This window comes from Salmo trutta, chromosome 3 (assembly GCF_901001165.1).
Source record: "Salmo trutta chromosome 3, fSalTru1.1, whole genome shotgun sequence".
NCBI lineage: Eukaryota > Metazoa > Chordata > Actinopteri > Salmoniformes > Salmonidae > Salmo > Salmo trutta.
This window is the reverse complement of record NC_042959.1, coordinates 12296025-12302024: the sequence shown is the minus strand read 5'-3', so window position 1 is coordinate 12302024 and position 6000 is coordinate 12296025. Positions and strand designations below refer to the sequence as shown.

General features: G+C 45.8%; 1 protein-coding gene across 1 annotated transcript in view; it reads left to right on the top strand.

Moving 5' to 3' along the window:
* Positions 1-6000, top strand: part of LOC115168418 (teneurin-2) — a gene marked incomplete in the record, with an annotated part of 309391 nt that overhangs the window by 100323 nt on the left and 203068 nt on the right.

Below are 6000 nucleotides of genomic sequence, written 5' to 3'. Positions count from 1 at the left end.
TGACATAACCATTTTTTATCTGATTACGCTCATAAAATCACCATGTCTCTATTCAGTTACTATTTTTGTCTATTTCTCCGTGCGTTGATTGGTGGGGACAAACAGGTCTGCTTAGCCTACTGTAGGCTACACTACTTTTTCTAACAAAAAACATTCGTTCAGAACAATTAGCTTGATAGCAAGGTAAAATGGCGCTCCAAAAAAAGTATTTAAAACAAAAGTGGATAATGAAAATCAAAGTTTCAGGGAAGAATGTACAGAGATATGGATTCATCTTACCATGTTTTCCCAATGCCAAGCCAGTGTGTCTTATTTGCAATGAAAATGTCACTGTTTGCAAATTGCATTATGAATGTAAGCATGACAAGTGTCCTTCCCACCCCAGACAGAAACATTGGCGCGTTAGCTGCAAGCTACACACACTGCTTTTTTGGCTGACATATTCTGTCACTTAAATGGGTTAAATCTGCAGTTACAAGGAAGAGAGAAAACAGTGGTGGACATAGTGGAAAAACGTTGTTGGATTTGGACTTGTCACCTGGAAGGCTACTGCACTTCAGCACACTGAAGAAACGACAGGCAGAGGGACCGGGCCGCAGCACTGTCATCAAGCAGCTGAGGGGCAACTTCTCCACCAGATCTGAAGACTACAGCATGCCCAATCATATCATTATGTTTGTACGTGATCCTCTCACAGTCCGCCCAGGTGGAGAATTCTCCTCCCTTGCTAAGAAAAGTATACCCTCGCTGGATGAGGCCGCAGTTCAAACTGAACTGACTGAACTTCAGCCATGGAGCCACATCAGAGATGTGTGCCGAGTCCCTGTGTGCGTTTTGGGTGGCTGCTCAGAGGAATAAGGCTCAATAAAGAAACTTGCATTTTATGTGCTAACAACGTTTGGATCGACTTACACCTGCGAGTCTTCATTTTCCTCTGAACGCAGTATAGACTCAGGACAGGAACGGGCTTTCACATACAGTAAGTCAATGGAGGACTGGCTGCACAACAACATCCCATCCCTCTCACCAGACATCCACAAGATCGTGTCGGAGGAGGAAATGCAACTTTTCCCATTGAATAAGTAACTTATATGACTGTATTTAGTAAATACTAATGCTATTGTGAGTGTTTATCCAGGGATATTTAGGTCTTCAGCTGACAGTATTTTGTTCCGTTTGTTCTGTTGTTAACGGAGCAGCCGATCCCCAGACATTCAGACATCATCTTTTTTTCTTTAAATGATTGTTTTATGTAGGATGCTACATTTTGGGCCAGATGTAAGTCGGCCTAGTATTAGGCCATCTATTTGTTTCATGTGAAAGACGTTGTTAAGCCTCATAGCCTACCGCAGCCAGTGAAGTTATTTCATATAGGTCTAGGCTTGGAAGAAATACACTCCAATGAAGCCCTCTTGTTATTTGTAAAGTCAAATTAAAATGAAGGAGTATTGTTGAAATGAATTACTCGACTGGCGTTTTTCTCCATGTGTTGCTGTGCAGCACTTGCTTAACAAGTTAGATATGTTTTCAGCACCAGGCGCCGTTCACCTCCTATTGATTGCGTTGTGGTTGCAGCTTTACATTTCAGCACCACAAAATGGTCCGCTGCCTGCTTTATTAGTTGACTGTCTATTGCGTTCTCTCTCCTCATGAATTAAGTTAAATGTAACTTTTTTATTGTTTAGATAGAATAACTTCCTACTTGGGACAATGCATTTGTGAGTTTTTGCATCTCTGGTCTGAGATTTATTTCAATTTTTTTATGAAAAAATATTCATACTTACTTTGGGGGGCTTTGGGTGGCCAAATAATATTTCTGGCGGGCCAGATTTGGCCGCAAGCCGCAGTGGCGGTTCTAGACCATTTCAACTGGGGGGGCCAAGCTGGGGCCAGTTGTACTGTTAGAGGGGCCAGCTACATTAATAACGGATGTAGAAAAAGAACAATATCAAAAATGAGTTATGTAAAAATTATTTCATACTCCACATTTAGGGGGCCCGTAAGGGGGTCCAAAATTGTTGTCACAGAGGCACTGGCCCCCCGCCAGAACCGCTAGTGGCAGGCCACCAGTTGGGTAACCCTGCTCTATGAGCTGTGGATCCAGACAGTCTCTATAAGCTGTGGATCCAAACAGTCTCTATAAGCTGTGGATCCAAACAGTCTCTATGAGCTGTGGATCCAGACAGTCTCTGTGAGCTGTGGATCCAGACAGTCTCTGTGAGCTGTGGATCCAGACAGTCTCTGTGAGCTGTGGATCCAGACAGTCTCTGTGAACTGTGGATCCAGACAGTCTCTGTGAGCTGTGGATCCAGACAGTCTCTATGAGCTGTGGATCCAGACAGTCTCTATGAGCTGTGGATCCAGACAGTCTCTATGAGCTGTGGATCCAGACAGTCTCTATGAGCTGTGGACCCAGACAGTCTCTATGAGCTGTGGACCCAGACAGTCTCTATGAGCTGTGGATCCAGACAGTCTCTATGAGCTGTGGATCCAGACAGTCTCTATGAGCTGTGGACCCAGACAGTCTCTATGAGCTCAGCTGTCTATCTGACTGTTAGATAGCCGCAGTGTCCTCTGCCCTCTTTCTCCCTCTCTCCTTTTTCCTCCCACTCCCTCTTTTTGCTTCTCCCTTTCTTTGTCTCTCCCTCTTTTCGCTCCACCCTCCTTCTCTCTCCTTTCCTGTTTTCCTCTCATCTGTCCCTCCCTCTTTTCTCTCCTGCTCTCCTCTCATCTCTCACTCTCTCTACAATCTTCTCTGTCTTTGATAAACATGCTTTGTCACATTCCTGTGATTCACCCCTCGCTCTCTAGCGGTCTCTCGCTCGCTCTTTTGCTCTATCTCTCTTTTCTCCCCGTTCACCCCCCCTTCTCGTTGTCTTTCTCTCAATTTTCTATCTTGTGCTCTCACCCCCACCCTCTGTCTCTCCCTCACACATTCTCTCACTCCACCTCCCTCTCTCTCTCTCATATGTACTTGCTTGCTTGCCCCCCCCTCAGTTTTCTCTCTCCCTCTCTTTCTTTCGCTCTCTCTCTTGCTCTCTCCACGGCGCTAGCGGAGTCTGCTACCAGTCTCAGCCATGTGCACACAGAGGATGAAGCTCCCTCTCTCCATCTCTTCTCCTAGAAGAGGCTGAAAGGCGCTCTTTCTTTTCCTCAGCAGCCATCCATCTATCTCTCCATCTCTTTCCGCTCAGAGGAGGACTGAGAAAAGGAGGGAGCAAGGTAAACAAGGGAATAGAGGAAGACAAAAATAAGGAGTGTAGCGGAGACGTAGAGTGTGAATCCCCTGATCTCAGGGCTGGCAGGCAGCGGAGGGCTGATTAGCCCAGGCTGTGTGTTTGTGAGATCAGGGGTGTGTGTGTGTTTTGGCTCACTCCGCTGTGCGTGAGTGTGTGTCGGCTCTCTGCTCTCGCGCTCCGCTGGTGGATTGTGTTTAACGGACCTTACTGGACAGAGAGAGGAGAAAAGGAGGGCGAGAAAAAGGAAGAGTGAAGAGGAAAGAGGATACTATAAAAGGACTGGTGACGACTAAATAGAGGAGGAGAGAAGTGGAGGAGAGGAGTGGAGGAGAGGAGTGTGGAGGAGAGGAGTGTGGAGGAGGAGAGAAGAATAGACAGATCTGTGGAGGAATGATGCATCACTCAGGCAACATCGGGAGGTCGAAGACCCTCTCTCACACTCATGAGACAGGTAAGATCCTTGGTTCACTCCCCTTGCACTACCATACTATAGCGAGGCACGGAACTCAGAGTGAATCCCTGGTCTCCCAGTACCGCTCTGGTCTCTCTCTCTCACACGCACGAACACACACACACACACACACACACACAGCCAAGGGGCTTTAAAACATGAGACTCTCTCTCACGTACATTTAGCCCAGTGCTCTAACCCCTGATGCTCTGTTTGAAGGACATACTCTAGAGATGACCAGAGATTGGAGATGAGATGTGTAGGTGGATGTCTCTATAATGTGTGTGTGTGTGTTTGCGCGTGTGTGCGTGTGTTTGCGTGTGTGTGTGTGTGTGCGTGCGCGCGTGTGTGTTTGCGTGTTTGCGCGCGTGTGTGTTTGCGTGTGTGTGTGCGTGGGTGTGCGTGCGCGTGTGTGCGTGTGTGTTTGCGCGTGTGTGCGTTTGCGTGTGTGCGTGTGTGCGTGTGTGAGTGTGTGTGTGTTTGCGTGTGTGTGTGTGTTTGCGTGTGTGAGTGTGTGCGTGTTTGTGTGTGTGTGTTTGCGTGTGTGCGTGTGTGTGTGTGTACGTCTGGTTAAAGGCCCACTATGTTTTATATTTCCACACTATGAGGTTGGAATAATACTGTGACCTTGTGAAAATGATGATAATGCTGTTTTATTGTAAGAGCTGTTTTGATAAGACCGTCTGAAATGTCAGCCTGTTTCAGTGGGATGGAGCTTTGGCCTGCCTGGTGACATCACCAACCGGTATATTAGTTAGAAAGAGAGTTCCATACCTCTCTGCCAATAAGAGATAGTTTTCAGTTTTCCCCTCCCAGCTCAGACCACTCCCAGACATTTTTGCCCATTTTAGTTAAAAACAATCACAGTAAAGTACTTAATTGTTACCCAGAAATGATTTGATTTAGAGATTTTAAAAACAGCTGTGTTGGACCTTTAACTTTTAGGTCATGTATGGGAGGAGTCTGTATCTGTGTGTGAATCGAAGGGTAATGCATGTGTGTGAGCCTGTGCGTGCGTCTGTGTGCGTGTGTGTGTATGCATCTGTGTGTTAGCCCCTGCCTTCCAGTGAGCGTTGAGATTGACAGTAATTCCATTGATTGACAGCTAGCTGACAGCGGGTAGCTGATGCTCTGCAGCTTGCAGCCGTTCACACCATAAGTTATTCATGTGTGTGTTTTCAATATTTACAAGGTTTCCTGTGCTTCTGTCCTTCTCTAATTCACTGGCCTCGCTGTGATTGATTGAAGCGGCTGGCATGTTAGCTGTGATTTGCATGTGATTAAAAAAGCTAAGTGGACAATTTAGTGTGTGTACTATGCATCGTTCATTTGTGTATGGTGTGTGTGTGTGGTGTGTGTGTGTGTGTTTATGGTGTGTGTGTGTGTTAATGGTGTGTGTGTGTGTGTGTGTGTGTGTGTGTGTGTGTGTGTGTGTGTGTGTGTGTGTGTGTGTGTGTGTGTGTGTGTGTGCGCATGCCCGTGCGTGTTGTGGAGGAGATTAAATGAGATTTGACCCTGAGGGAAAGGACACACACATCAGCCCAGTCTCTACATTAAGGAGGATAATATTGGTTGTCTGATGACTCTACAGACACCACTTGATGATAGATGTCACAGGCCAGACAGTTGTAACAGGTAACCATGGTGACTAATTACCAGTTAGAACATCTGACGATTCCTCTCTTTCTTTCTTTCTTTCTTTCTTTCTGTGTCTGTCTCTCAGTGTGAATCTACACTGGATCTAATTTTATTAATTTACTACTAAAATGATTATTCTCTCTTTCATAAAGTCACTGGGCAGTCCACATGAGGTCTGTCATGCTGTGAGGACCCCTCCTCTGATTGACAAGTGTGTTCAATAGTTGATAAGTAGATACAGAAACAACACATGCAAATGAGTCAACAGTACTCCCTCTGTGAAAGAGAGAGGGAGAGACAGAGAGATAGGAGAGAGAGAAAGCGAGAGAGAGAGATGTTAATTGAAAAGATGGATGGCATTAACCCAGCAGCCCAGGGCCCCTCATCAGTCTATCATTAGAGGAGAATAGAGGGAGCGAAAAGGAGGAGAGTAGACATGATTATTATTCCATTATTGTTTTTAATAGCAGATGATTTATCATACATCATTCATAAATCATTTAGCAGGTGCAGAGTGGAATACTATTCACTTCTCCTCTCTACTGGCTTCCTGCCAGGGTCTTAGCTCAGACATAGCAAAGGTAGGGAGAGTGAATACATAAACACTCTTTCTCCAAGAGTAACTTCCATCTCTCCATCCTATCTCTCTCCCTCTGCTCCTCCATGAATTCT